Source organism: Canis lupus, chromosome 3 (assembly GCF_048164855.1).
Source record: "Canis lupus baileyi chromosome 3, mCanLup2.hap1, whole genome shotgun sequence".
Classification (NCBI taxonomy): Eukaryota; Metazoa; Chordata; class Mammalia; order Carnivora; family Canidae; genus Canis; species Canis lupus.
In genome coordinates, this window is record NC_132840.1 from 89,134,858 (window position 1) to 89,150,559 (window position 15,702).

At 39.2% G+C, this 15,702-nt stretch overlaps 1 pseudogene; it reads left to right on the plus strand.

Moving 5' to 3' along the window:
• The first annotated feature begins 14,244 nt into the window (after positions 1-14,244).
• On the plus strand, positions 14,245-15,702 carry LOC140631291 (olfactory receptor 6C76-like; annotated as a pseudogene).

Below are 15,702 nucleotides of genomic sequence, written 5' to 3' on the forward strand. Positions count from 1 at the left end.
CAATCAGCAAAGGATGACTTTTATAGGGTGCCAAATTATAAAGTTAGAAGTGAAAATTCAGACGTGAATACTCCCAGGCTAAATTTAAATTACAAAATTGCAAACAAAAACAAAACAAAACAAAACAAAAATCACCCAAATAAAACAAAACAAACGAAACAAAACAAAAAACGATTGTAAACTGCTTGACATCGTTATTTTGCTTGAATTCCGAATAAAATACTTGGTAAATGTTGGTAAAATAGTCATTGTTTCTGACCATTTTTATAAATGCAGGGACTTCTGTAATTACTTTGGCAATTTATAGGTAAGAGAGAAGTGATTCCTTTGGGATATGAAAACTGGATATTTCATGAAATGTTTAAATTCTATTGAATTCAATAAGTGGAAATTTCTCAAGTTTAGGACTAATTATTTTCCTAGTATGTCATATTTTATATTCCAGTGTCATATTTTATAATATTCACATTGACCCTGTATATTAAAGGCATATATAATTATAATTATCTCAGGAAAACAATATATTTATTTAATAAAATAGATTTCTGAGATTCTGTTGAAAGCTGTGAAGGATATCTATTCAAAGCTTGATTCCTCCAAAATGAAAGTTCAGAGATTTCTTTATAAGATAACTCAATTGAGTAAAAAAGATAGTTCTAACTTCATGTCATATATCTCAATGGCTTACAAAGGAATCAACTTTTTTGTCCAGCTTCATGAAATTAGGTTAGTATGACTAAAATAAAAATTTTCCCAAACCTTGTTATTGTCCTTAGTAGCAATTTCGTTCTCAACTGTCTTCTTTTGATTCGAGTCCCGAAACAGGCAATTGCTGAATACTGCATATCCATCATATTTTTTTATATTCCTTTAACCTGCCTTTATCTTGCATTCTCATCCAAAATACAGTAACCCCAGCATCTTACACTCAAGATGTGTTAGCTTAAGTTTCCAAGATCTATAAAGAACTTATTAAACTCAACACCAAAGAAACAAACAATCCAATCACGAAATGGGCAAAAGACATGAACAGAAATCTCACAGAGGAAGACAGACATGGCCAACAAGCACATGAGAAAATGCTCTGCATCACTTGCCATCGGGGAAATACAAATCAAAACCACAACGAGATACCACCTCACACCAGTGAGAATGGGGAAAATTAACAAGGCAGGAAACCACAAATGTTGGAGAGGATGTGGAGAAAGGGGAACCCTCTTGCACTGTTGGTGGGAATGTGAACTGGTGCAGCCACTCTGGAAAACTGTGTGGAGGTTTTTTTTCAAAGAGTGAAAACTGTGTGGAGGTCGATTTTTCACTCTCGACCTGCCCTACGACCCAGCAATTGCACTGCTGGGGATTTACCCCAAAGATACAGATGCAATGAAATGCTGCGACACCTGCACCCCGATGTTTCTAGCAGCAATGTCCACAATAGCCGAACTGTGGGAGGAGCCTCGATGTCCATCGAAAGATGATGGATAAAGAAGCTGTGGTCTATGTATACGATGGAATATTACTCAGCCATTAGAAATGACAAATACCCACCATTTGCTTCAACGTGGATGGAACTGGAGGGTATTATGCTGAGTGAAATAGGTCAATCGGAAAAGGACAAACATTATATGGTCTCATTCATTTGGGGAATATAAAAAATAGTGAAAGGGAATAAAGGGGAAGGGAGAAAAAATAAGTGGGAAATATCAGAAAGGGAGACAGAACATGAAAGTCTCCTAACTCTGGGAAACGAACTAGGGGTGGTGGAAGGGGAGGAGGACGGGGGGTGGGGGTGAATGGGTGATGGGCATTGAGGTGGGCACTTGAGGGGATGAGCACTGGGTGTTATTCTGTGTGTTGACAAATTGAAGACCAATAAAAAATAAATTTATAAAAAAAAGATGTGTTAGCTTAAAGATTTTATCAGGACTGAAACCTAATTTCATTTCTTATTTTTTAAAGCCATACCTCCAATTTAGATTATATTAAATCTGGAGAACATTTTTTGCATCACATTTAAAATAAATATATTTATTTTTTTAAATATTTAGAAGGAGTGGTAAAAAAAGATTTCAGTCTCATTGTTTATTTTGTGATGTTTCTAGCCTGCATGAGAAGCGCAATTGCTTCTTTTGTAGTTTTTCGGATTGCAAGACCTATAATCATTCTTGCATACTCTCCCACTGATCTCAAGAGGATTAACTGATGAAACAATTTTTAAAAGAAGGAAAGATTTCCCTGGAGATCATTGTACAAATATGTTAAACATATGTGAATTTTTTATTAAGTGAGGAAACTCTAAAATCTATAAACTCAAGTTTAAAACCAAGACAAAATCTTCTGTATATTGTAAGCCAGAAGGAGTTTTTGGAGGTTACAGCTTACTTAACCATGACAAGTATACATTCCACACGGGAAATATGAAATCCCCCAACCCATATTGTGAAAGACTTTAAGGGGATTATTGCTAAAAGTTTGAATCCTGATTCAATAAGGGGCTTATATTATATTTACCTAAATTAAACCTCTCAAGGCATCCTCTAGAGTGGCAGTTTTAGGGACTTAATTAGTTTCAGGATTTGAAAACCAAGACATGTCATCATTGACAAAGGAAATAATTAAATGTGTGACATACCATGGAAGGGTCAAACTCATGAGATCTAGATTGAAAGGAGATGAGTTTAGGAGTCTAAGGTTGGCAGCTGTTATCTGTCTCCATCCAATCTGTAGGAAATTTGTCTGATTCTACAGAAAATTTTATTTCAATTCATTTTACCTTCTTTATTTCTACTGCTAAGTACCTAAAACAAATACTACTGTTGTAACAAATAAACTTTAAAATAATCGCAATGCTACATATTAGATATTTAAAGATATTTCAATGAAGTAAAAATGTATGTACAGAATGTACTATTATACTATATAACTTGGTCACTTTTCACAAATTTAACATACCCACATAAGTAGCCCTCAGATAAAGAAACAGATTGTTACCAATACGACGGAATCCTCCCTTTTTTTCTCTTCTGGTCATTATCTCTCTCAAGGCTTAGCCACTGTGCTTACTTTCAAGGAGTCAGTTCATGTTTTGAAAAGATTTAATACAATGGAAAACTATTTCCTGAAAATTTAAAGTCAAACATGCAGCATGGATGGCAGAGATTTTGTTTGTAGGGTGGGATGTGCCTCCCCTACTCTATCCAATCATTCAGAAATTTACTTTGAAGGTTCTTCCATCTTCAACAGGTTTCTACAGTCAGCCAGCAGATGGAGGAAGAGAGAGTGGTGTCACATGGGAGGTTTTCACTGGTAAGCCTGGAGGTCATTTTCATAATCTCCATTCATAAGAATCCAATTATAGAGCACACCAAAATGCAAAATGTCCAGGATGTCCAGTCTCAATGTGTGTTCAGCAGGAAACATTTGTGATTAGACTCAGTGTCTTCTCCAGCTGTTAACATTCAAATCCAGTCTACCATTGCCTTCCACCTGGTCTAACTAGTAGCCTGTAATAACCTTCTGAAGAATCTTTGCTTCCTTCCCTCACCCAATCTATTTTATGTAGAGAAGATAAAAGTATGTTCTCTAAAATTTAACTCATTTTTGCTACTTCTTTGCTAAAATTATGTCCTAAAACCTAACTGAATTGCAGGCAATGAGTAACCGGTAAGAATCCTTGGCACAGCTCCTCACTGCTCATCTTCATCCTCTTTCACTCTTTTCTTATTTGCTGTCACCAGTTGTAATGCTGACGCTCTTTCCATTCCTCAAGTTCTCTTTCACCTCTTTCCTTACCTTTGCTCCTACTCTACCTCCAAATTCCAGGCCTCTAATTAAATGTATTCTCCACAAAAGAGTCATTCTCAAAAAAAGATGATATGTGAGGAGAATTTTCCCTTCTTTATAGACTTTATCTCAGTCTTTTGTTCTTTATGACACCATTAATATTAATTTCTACATGTGTTTCGGCTCTCTCTCACTGTCTCTTTTATCCTTCTGTTCTGATAACTCTTAGATAACTCTAAGTCATTTCAGGGCAGAAAGTTGTCTGCTATATTTTCTCATCCCTGTATACTTAGGATCTGGGGTCTCTGGGGTATCCTTCAAACTAGAGACTGAATGTGTTGAAGAATTTTAAAATTGAGTTTTTTTTTTATATGAGATCAATTGGTGGTTATTCTGAAGTTTTGAGCGTGATGAAATAAGAATTAGCTTTTTTTTCAGCACTCTAAAGATTCCCCTGTTTTATGGCCTCCATAGCTTCTGAAAAGAAGTTAGAAATTGTTTGAGCCATTGTTCTCTAATATTCATGGTATGTAATGTAGCCTCTTTCTCTAGCTACACTTAAGATTTTCTCATTTCTTTGGTGTTTATCAGTTTGATGATGATGTGTATAGGCATTTTATCATGCTGAAAGATGAGGTATCTGTAAGAGCTCCCTTCATAGATTTCATAGACTTGTTGCCAGGTTCTCACAGGGAAGAAGGGGTAGGGGAGCTCTCAGGACATATGACCTAGATATACAGAAGTGCTTGTTACATTTCAAACACAAAATGAATAGGTATTTTAGGAAGGAATAAATTGATTAATAAATTAATGAAGGTAAAGGGGGTACATGGTGCTTTACTATAGTATATTTTGTACAGCATCTCCTGAAAACATAGTTGAAGGAGATAGGAAAGAGTCTGTATATTTTGGCATCTCTTGTGTAGTAAACAAGCCAAAGATCCTCAGGGAAATATTGCTTCTGAATCTGAATTCCTTGGAGAAATATGGACACAGTTTACAGCATTCCCTGGGAATAAACCATATCATTTGAAAGGATAAATAGTTTTTTAATTTTAGTACTGTATTGTATTAGCTTAATAGCTAATCATGAAATGTCTATAAGTGTTAAAACTTATTTTAAGAATTACACATTTCAGTGTGATGTCTGGGAAGAAGCAAAAAAAGTAAACCTAAGTGCCTTATCCTGCGATGGAAATATAAAAAGTATGAACATCACCAAACGAAAACCTTTGCCTGAATAATTCTGTTTCTTTGGCTTTGAGAATAATAGTTTGTAAGTTTTAGTGTTTTGTAGACTGATTTATAATTCACATACTGAAAACAAATCTAAAACTCTGAGTACTTAATTTATATTAATAATTTTTATTCTAATTCATTTTAATTATAGAGGATCTGAAATTGATTTGTTAAATGACACCATTTTTGACTAAAAGTGTTCATGATTTTATAGTTAGGGAAAATTTTCTTTCAGTTTTTAATGAAAACATAAATAAAAGTAATACGCTTGCTAAACATTATAGCACACTGTTCCAGCATATCTAGGGAACTGGGGAGCAGGAGTAAAACTAGGTCTGGTTTGATAAAATTATTACTTGTGGGGGTGATGGATCTGTTTTTGACTCAAATGACTGTAGCCATTGTAATACAATTAGTTGCCTTAGGAATTGTTCCTTAGGTTTGGGAGAATGCGTGTTACTACTAGGAAGATGCTATTATACTTTGGCACTAATAACCAGGATCTCTAGAACCTTCAATATTCCCTGGAGAAAACCGTTATTATATTCTCTCTGATAAATTTTTGTTAATTTATGAGTTTTCATTCTTAAATACCTTTTCACAGTGTTTATCCTACCTAAAATGCCTTACTCTGCTTCCTAAGCTATTTTCAATGCTTAGCTTTGGATCCATCTTTTTTTAAAAAACAAAAACAAAAACAAAAACAAAAACAAAAACATCTGTTCTTATTAATCTCCTTCCATCCATAAGCCCCATAGAAAGAGTGAATCTCATTTACCATTAAGTTTATGGCACATTGTACGTTGCTGTATTCAAGCACAGATTTTGTCACCTCAATACATTGGTAAGCCACAATAGGCAGGGATATTGACATATACATCCTTGACTCCTTGGTGCATAACGATGCGTTCTCCATGGACCTATAAAACAACTGGGAATGCAAACTGGTACAGCCATTTTGGAAAACAGCATGGAGGTGTCTCAAAAAGTGAAGAATAGAACTACTCTATGACCCAGCAATTGCAGTACTAGGTATTTATCCAAAGGATGCAAACACTTGCCCCCCAATGTTTATATGTTTATAGCAGCAATATCCATAATAGGGAAACTATAGAGCCCAGATGTCCATTGAGGGATGAGAGGATAAACATACGTGGTATGTATATACAATAGAAAATTACCTATCCATCAAAAATAATGAAATCTGAGGGAGGTGCAACATGGCGGAAGAGTAGGGTCCCCAAATCACCTGTCCCCAGCAAATTACCTAGATAACCTTCAAATCATCCTAAAAATCTACGAATTCGGCCTGAGATTTAAAGAGAGAACAGCTGGAATGCTACAGTGAGAAGAGTTCGCACTATCAAGGTAGGAAGACGGGGGGGGGGGGGGGGGGGGGAGAAATAAAGAAACAAAGGGCATCCAAGGGGGAGGGGCCCCGCGAGGAGCCGGGCTGAGGCCGGGGCGAGTGTCCCCAGGACAGGAGAGCCCCGTCCCGGAGACGCAGGAGCTGCACCGACCTTCCCGGGGGGAAAGGGGCTCGCAGGGAGGTGGAGCAGGACCCCAGGAGGGCGGGGATGCCCTGGGCTCCCGGGGACAGTAACAGACACCTGCGCCCCGGGAGAGTGCGCCGAGCTCCCTAAGGGCTGCAGCGCGCACGGCGGGACCCGGAGCAGCTCGGAGGGGCTCGGGCGGCGGCTCCGCGGAGGGGGCTGCGGGGCGGGAGCAGCTCGGGGGGCTCGGGGGCGGCTCCGCGGAGGGGGCTGCGGGGCGGGAGCGGCTCGTGGGGCTCGGGGGCGGCTCCGCGGAAGGGGCTGCGGGGCGGGAGTGGCTCGGGGGGTTCGGGGGCGGCTCCGCGGAGGCGGCTGCGGGGCGGGAGCGGCTCGGGGGGCTCGGGGGCGGCTCCGCGGAGGGGGCTGCGGGGCGGGAGCGGGAATCCAACAGCGCAGGCCCGGGAGCACTGGGCGCCGGGACACAGCCCAGGATCCGGCCTCCCCCGGGACAGGCAGAGGCCGGGCGGGCCCAGGACAGCAAGGACGCTCCTGCCACGAGCTGGGTATATCAGCGGCCCCGCCCCGGAGCCTCCAGGCCCTGCAGATCAAGAGCTCAGTAGTTCCTGCGGGAGCTGACTCCAGGGCTCCAGAGCTGGCCCCACCACTGCGGTTGCTCCTCCTGCGGCCTCACGGGGTAAACAACCCCCACTGAGCCCTGCACCAGGCAGGGGGCAGAGCAGCTCCCCCAAGTGCTCACACCTGAAAATCAGCACAGCAGGCCCCTCCCCCAGAAGACCAGCTATACGGACCAGTTCCAGGGGAAGTCAAGGGACTTACAGTATACAGATTCAGAAGATACTCCCCCGTGCGTTTTTTTTCTTTTTGATTTCTGTTTGCTTCCCCCACCCTTTTTCCTTTCTTTCTTTTTCTTTCTCTTTTTCTTCTCTTTTTTCTTTTTTCTTCCTTTTTTCTTTTTTTTCTCTTTTCTTTCCTTCTTTCTCTACTCTCTTTTTCTCCTTTTCCCAATACAACTTGTTTTTGACCACTCTGCACTGAGCAAAATGACTAGAAGGAAAACCTCACCTCAAAAGAAAGAATCAGAAACAGTCCTCTCTCCCACAGTGTTACAAAATCTGGATTACAATTCAATGTCAGAAAGCCAATTCAGAAGCACTATTATACAGCTACTGGTGGCTCTAGAAAAAAGCATAAAGGACTCAAGAGACTTCATGACTGCAGAATTTAGATACAATCAGGCAGAAAGTAAAAATCAATTGAATGAGATGCAATCAAATCTATAAGTCCTAGGAGGAGGGTTAACGAGGTGGAAGAACGAGTGAGTGATATAGAGGACAAGTTGATGGCAAAGAGGGAAACTGAGGAAAAAAGAGAAAAACAAAGGACCATGAGGATAGATTAAGGGAAATAAACGACAGCCTGAGGAAGAAAAACCTACGTTTAATTGGGGTTCCCGAGGGCTCCGAAAGGGCCAGAGGGCCAGAATATGTATTTGAACTAATAATGGCTGAAAACTTTCCTAATCTGGGAAGGGAAATAGGCATTCAGATCCAGGAAATAGAGAGATCCCCCCCTAAAATCAATAATAACCATCCAACACCTCGACATTTAATAGTGAAGCTTGCAAATTCCAAAGATAAAGAGAAGATCCTTAAAGCAGCAAGAGACAAGAAATCCCTGACATTTATGGGGAGGAGCATTAGGGTAACAGCAGACCTCTCCACAGTGACATGGCAGCCCAGAAAGGGCTGGCAGGATATATTCAGGGTCCTCAATGAGAAGAACATGCAACCAAGAATACTTTATCCAGCAAGGCTCTCATTCAGAATAGAAGGAGAGATAAAGAGTTTCCAAGACAGGCAGGAACTGAAAGAATATGTGACCTCCAAACCAGCTCTGAAAGAAATTTTAAGGGGGACTCTTAAAATTCCCCTTTAAGAAGTTCAGTGGAACAAGCCACAAAAACAAGGACTGAATAGATATCATGATGACCCTAAACTCATATCTTTCGATAGTAACTCTGAACGTGAACGGGCTTAATGACCCCATCAAAAGGCGCAGGGTGTCAGACTGGATAAAAAAGCAGGACCCATCTATTTGCTGTCTACAAGAGACTCATTTTAGACAGAAGGACACCTACAGCCTGAAAATAAAAGCTTGGAGAACCATTTACCATTCAAATGGTCCTCAAAAGAAAGCAGGGGTAGCCATCCTTATATCAGATCAACTAAAATTTACCCAGAAGACTGCAGTGAGAGTTGAAGAGGGACACTATCTCATACTTAAAGGATCTATCCAACGAGAGGACTTAACAATCCTCAATATATATGCACCGAATGTGGGAGCTGCCAAATATATCAATTAATAACGAAAGTGAAGAAGTACTTAGATAATAATACACTTATACTTGGTGACTTCAATCTAGCTCTTTCTATACTCGATAAGTCTTCTAAGCACAACATCTCCAAAGAAACAAGAGCTTTAAATGATACACTGGACCAGATGGATTTCTCAGATATCTACAGAACTTTATATCCAAACTCAACTGAATACACATTCTTCTCCAGTGCACATGGAACTTTCTCCAGAATAGACCACATACTGGGTCACAAATCGGGTCTGAACCAATACCAAAAGATTGGGATCGTCCCCTGCGTTTCTCAGACCATAATGCCTTGAAATTAGAACTAAATCACAACAAGAAGTTTGGAAGGACTTCAAACACATGGAGGTTAAGGACCATCCTGCTAAAAGATGAAAGGGTCAGCCAGGAAATTAAGGAAGAATTAAAAAGTTGCATGGAAACTAATGAGAATGAAGATACAACCGTTCAAAATCTTTGGGATGCAGCAAAGGCCGTCCTAAGGGGGAAATACATCACAATACAAGCATCCATTAAAAAACTGGAAAGAACTCAAATACAAAAGCTAACCTTACACCTAAAGGAGCTAGAGAAAAAAACAGCAAGTAGATCCTACACCCAACAGAAGAAGAGAGTTAATAAAGATTCGAGCAGAACTCAACGAAATCGAGACCAGAAGAATGGTGGAACAGATCAACAAAACCAGGAGTTGGTTCTTTGAAAGAATTAATGAAAGATAAATCATTAGCCAGCCTTATTAAAAAGAAGAGAGAGAAGACTCAAATTAATAAAATCATGAATGAGAAAGGAGAGATCACTACCAACACCAAGGAAATACAATTTTAAAAACATATTATTATCAGCTATTCTGTTTATTGCCAATAAATTAGGCAATCTAGAAGAAATGGACGCATTCCTGGAAAGCCACAAACTACCAAAACTGGAACAGGAAGAAATAGAAAACCTGAACAGGCCAATAACCAGGGAGGAAATTGAAGCAGTCATCAAAAACCTTCAAGACACAAGAGTCCAGGGCCAGATGGCTTCCCAGGGGAATTCTATCAAACGTTTAAGAAGAAACCATACCTATTCTACTAAAGCTGTTTGGAAAGATAGAAAGAGATGGAGTACTTCCAAATTCGTTCTATGAGGCCAGCATCACCTTAACTCCAAAACCAGACAAAGACACCACTAAAAAGGAGAATTGTAGACCTATATCCCTGATCAACATGGATGCAAAAATTCTCAACAAGATACTAGCCAATCGGATCCAATAATACATTAAGAAATTTATTCACCATGACCAAGTAGGATTTATCCCCGGGACACAAGGCTGGTTCAACACTCGTCAATCAATCAATGTGATTCATCATATCAGCAAGAGAAAAACCAAGAACCATATGATCCTCTCATTAGATGCAGAGAAAGCATTTGACACATACAGCATCCGTTCCTGATCAAAACTCTTCAGAGTGTAGGGATAGAGGGAACATTCCTCAACATCTTAAAAGCCATCTACAAAAAGCCCACAGCAAATATCATTCTCAATGGGGAAGCACTGGGAGCCTTTCCCCTAATATCAGGAACAAGACAGGGATGTCCACACTCACCACTGCTATTCAACATATTACTGGAAATCCTAGCCTCAGCAATCAGACAACAAAAAGACATTAAAGGCACTCGAATTGGCAAACAAGAAGTCAAACTCTCCCTCTTCGCCAATGATCCTCTACATAGAAAACCCAAAAGCTTCCACCCCAAGATTGCTAGAACTCATACAGCAATTTGGTAGCGTGGCAGGATACAAAATCAATGCCCAGAAGTCAGTGGCATTTCTATACACTAACAATGAGACTGAAGAAAGAGAAATCAAGGAGTCAATCTCATTTACACCCAAAAGTATAAGATACCCAGGAATAAACCTCACCAAAGAGGTAAAGGATCTATACCCTAAAAACTATAGAACACTTCTGAAAGAAATTGAGGAAGACACAAAGAGATGGAATAATATTCCATGCTCCTGGATTTGCAGAATTAATGTTGTGAAAATGTCAATATTCCCCAGGGCAATTTACACGTTTAATGTAATCCCTATCAAAATACCATGGATCTTCTTCAGAGAATTAGAACAAATTATTTGAAGGTTTGTGTGGAATCAGAAAAGACCCCGGGTAGCCAGGAGAATTTTAAAAAATAAAATCATATCTGGGGGCATCACAATGCCAGATTTCAGGTTGTACTACAAAGCTGTGGTCATCAAGACAGTGTGGTACTGGCACAAAAACAGACACATAGATCAATGGAACAGACTAGAGAATCCAGAAGTGGACCCTGAACTTTATGGTCAACTAATCTCCGATAAAGGAGGAAAGACTATCCATTGGAAGAAAGACAGTCTCTTCAATAAATGGTGCAGGGAAAATTATACATCCACATGCAGAAGAATGAAACTAGACCACTCCCTTTCACCATACACAAAGATAAACTCAAAATGGATGAAAGATCTAAATGTGAGACAAGATTCCATCAAAATCCTAGAGGAGAACACAGGCAACACCCTTTTTGAACTCGGCCACAGTAACTTCTTGCAAGATACATCCACGAAGGCAAAAGAAACAAAAGCAAAAATGAACTATTGGGACTTCATCAAGATAAGAAGCTTTTGCACAGCAAAGGATACAGTCAACAAAACTAAAGACAACCTACAGAATGGGAGAAGATATTTGCAAATGACGTATCAGATAAAGGGCTAGTTTCCAAGTTCTATAAAGAACGTAATAAACTCAACACCATAGAAACAAACAATCCAATAATGAAATGGGCAAAAGACATGAACAGAAATCTCACAGAGGAAGACATAGACATGGCCAACACGCACATGAGAAAATGCTCTGCATCACTTTCCATCAGGGAAATACAAATCCAAGCCACAATGAGATACCACCTCACACCAGTGAGAATGGGGAAAATTAACAAGGCAGGAAATCACAAATGTTGGAGAGGATGCGGAGAAAGGGGAACCCTCTTGCACTGCTGGTGGGAATGTGAACTGGTGCAGCCACTCTGGAAAACTGTGTGGAGGTTCCTCAAAGAGTAAAAAATAGACCTGCCCTACGACCCAGTAATTGCACTGTTGGGGATTTACCCCAAAGATACAGATGCAGTGAAATGCCGGGACACCTGCACCCTGATGTTTCTAGCAGCAATGTCCACAATAGCCAAACTGTGGAAGGACCTCGGTGTCCATCAAAAGATGAATGGATAAAGAAGATGTGGTCTATGTATACAATGGAATTTTACTCAGCCATTAGAAACGACAAATACCCACCATTTGCTTCGACGTGGATGGAACTGGAGGGTATTATTCTGAGTGAAATAGGTCAATCGGAAAAGGACAAACATTATATGTTCTCAATCATTTGGGTAATATAAATAATAGTGGATGGGAATATAAGGGAAGGGAGAAGAAATGGGTAGGAAATATCAGAAAGGGAGACAGTACTGAGGACTCCTAACTCTAGGAAACGAATTAGGGGTGGTGGAAGGGGAGGAGGGCGGGGGGTGGGGGTGAATGGGTGATGGGCACTGAGGGGGCACTTGTAGGGATAAGCACTGGGTGTTATTCTGTATGTTGGCAAATTGAAGACCAATAAAAAATAAATTTATTTAAAAAGTAACAGTAATAATGAAATCTTGCCATTTGCAATGATGTGGATGGAACTATAGGGTATTATGCTAAGCGAAATAAGTCTGTCATAGAAAGACATTATTATATGATTTTACTCATGTGGAATTTAAGAAACAAAACAAATCAACATAGGGGAGTAGAGGGAAAAATAAAATAAGATAAAAACTTAGAGGCAAACCATAAGAAACTTTTAACTACAGGGAGCAAACTGAGGATTTCTGGAGGGAAGATGGGTGTGGGGATGGGCACTAAGGAGGGCACTGGATGTTAATGAGCATCAGGTGCTGTATGCAGCACATGAATACACTAAATTCTACCAGTGAAACTAAAAATAATTATTTAATAAGTGATTCATATTGATGATGAACTCCTTAGAGAAGCGTAACTGATAATGAAGTCATCAAACAAGAAAGTTGCCCTCAAGGGATGAAATGTTTATACCTGGGAGTTTTCATGACATTTAGCTTAATGAGAGCTTATGTAATATTCAACCACATAGTCAACTCCATTTGCACGGGCTTATCTGTTGAGTTACCACATTATTTGGGGGCAGTCAGCATTACTTGCCAGTGTCTAAAAACACTTGCCAAGTGACAGATCATCTGAGTCAAATTTGCCAGAGTTTCTTCTCTGTATTCCCCTTGGTGGAGGTAAATTACAGTTTTGCTGTAACTCATTTCTATCTATCAGGTAAGAGGCCCAGAGCTAAATACCAGTCACTGTCACATCTGAAGAAAAATCCAATCTTAATGGTAAGTTCTTATCTTTATAGCCTTCCCTTACTGTCTTACCTCTTTTCTACTTCTTTTGTCTTCCTTCTCTTTTTTACTTTTTCTTCTCTATTTCCCTTCTCTTTGAACACTTATTCACTTTATTTTGCATTTCTCCTCATTATTCTTATTCTCTTCCTGTTTTCAGAACTATAACCAGAAGAAACACTGAATTAGTTTAATTCTGTTCAAGTTCGTTTTACTATGCAATCAGATAAGTTTAATATTGTCATAGGAGGCAGTAAAAGTGAAGAAATGAAGAGATGGAATAGGAACAAAACACTGATTTATAGGAATAAAAAAATCAGGACCAAGAAAGAGTGTTCATTATCTAAGTAGAGGCAGCGCAGGCCAAACCAGGGAAGAGCTACAGTTGTTACCGGAATTACTTCCAGAATTAAACTTAAATCTACGCTTGATTTCTATTTTCAACCATCATAAGTATTTATATATCACCTTGTTTCTCTGTTGCACTCATGGCCAGTTCCTTGAGGCAATGATATTTATACAGTCATCAGGCTGAGTAGTACTGTGACATCTTAGCGCTTACATACTGAGAAAAGTAGAAATGATTTTTTCACATGCTTGTTCATTTCTTTACCTCATTACCATAAATCTAAGCCAGACTGCAAAGATGATTTATAAGATAGTTTTTTATTCATCAGATTTGTAGAAAATATTTGTCTTTCCTCAAAAATAAAGTAATAAAAATAATAAAAAATATAAGTACTAGTTTTTGTTAGAGTTTATCTTACATTAATCATTTCAAAAATGTGCCTTATTAGTATGTATAATCAATAGCAACTACTAATATTCTGACATAATTATCTTCATAATTTACTATTGGTTCTTGTGCATATTGTTTTCTCAATATTTTTACCAGAGCAGAAGCGTATCAAAAGGTCAAGATGGAAAACCGTACAACTGTGACAGTATTTATCTTAGCAGGATTGATGGAGGACCCCAAACTGAAGATTGTGCTATTTGTCTTCCTGCTCCTCACTTACTTGCTAAGCATCTCAGGCAACTTAGTTATTATTACCCTCACTTTGCTGGACTCACATCTCAAGACCCCTATGTATTTCTTTCTTCGAAATATTTCTTTCTTAGAAATTTCTTATATGACAGTCTGCATCCCCAAATTGCTTGTAAGCATGGCAACTGGTGACAAAACCATTTCTTATAACTGTCGTGCAACTCAGTTGCTTTGCCTTCCTTCTTGGAGCATCTGAATGTTACCTCCTGGCTGTCATGTCCTACGATCGTTATGTCGCCATCTGCAGGCCCCTGCATTACACAACCATTATGAGCAGCAAAATCTGTATCCAGCTAGTCCTTAGCTCTTGGATCACTGGTTTCCTCATCATCTTTCCAGGACTCATTTTAGGCTTAAGCCTGGACTTCTGTGATTCCAATGTCATTGATCATTTCTACTGTGACACTGCTCCCCTCCTGCAGATCTCCTGCACAGACAGACACGTGTTGGAAATGATGAGTTTCATCTTAGCTTTGGTGACTCTGCTGGTCACTTTGGCATTAGTAAATCTATCATACACATATATTGCCCTGACAATTTTAAAAATTCCTTCTGTCAACCAGAGAAAAAAGCTTTCTACACCTGTTCTTCTCACATGATTGTCATCTCCCTCTCATATGGCAGCTGCATCTTTATGTACCTTAAACCCTCAGTCAAACAGAGGATATCCTTGATGAAGGGAGTGGCAGTTCTCAATACTTCTGTTGCTCCACTTTTGAATCCCTTTATTTATACTCTAAGGAAACAGCAAGTGAAGCAAGCATTTTATTTTTCTGTTCCATTGTAAGCATTCTCAATTTTTAAAAACATTTTAAAAAATATTTTTCTTATTTATTCATGAGAGACACAGAGAGAGGGGCAGAGACACAGGAAGAGAGAGAAGCAGGCTCCCCTTTGGGAGTCTGATTCCGGACTAGATCCCAGGACCCCAGGATCACGCCCTGAGCTGAAAGCAGACGCCCAACCACTGAGACACCCAGGCATCCCAACATTCTCAAATTTGACTCATTTCTTCTCTGCTTCTTCCATTTAAATGTAGCAAATACTTGAAAGATTATTTTAGTCAACTTTATATATTAGTTCATGGAGAGTTAATTATTTTTATATCTATGTGGTATATTTTGTACTTATATTTGATTTTCTGCAAAATCTTTTAAGTTCGAAACAATTATATATCTTCCTTGGGATTTTACCTTTCCTTGGCTTTTATGTCCTGATACACATTCTCTATTGTTTTAAATAAATATATTTAAAAGTGGGAAGTTGAGATTAAAATATCAATATCATCCTTTGTCTTGAGAATTGAAAAAAAA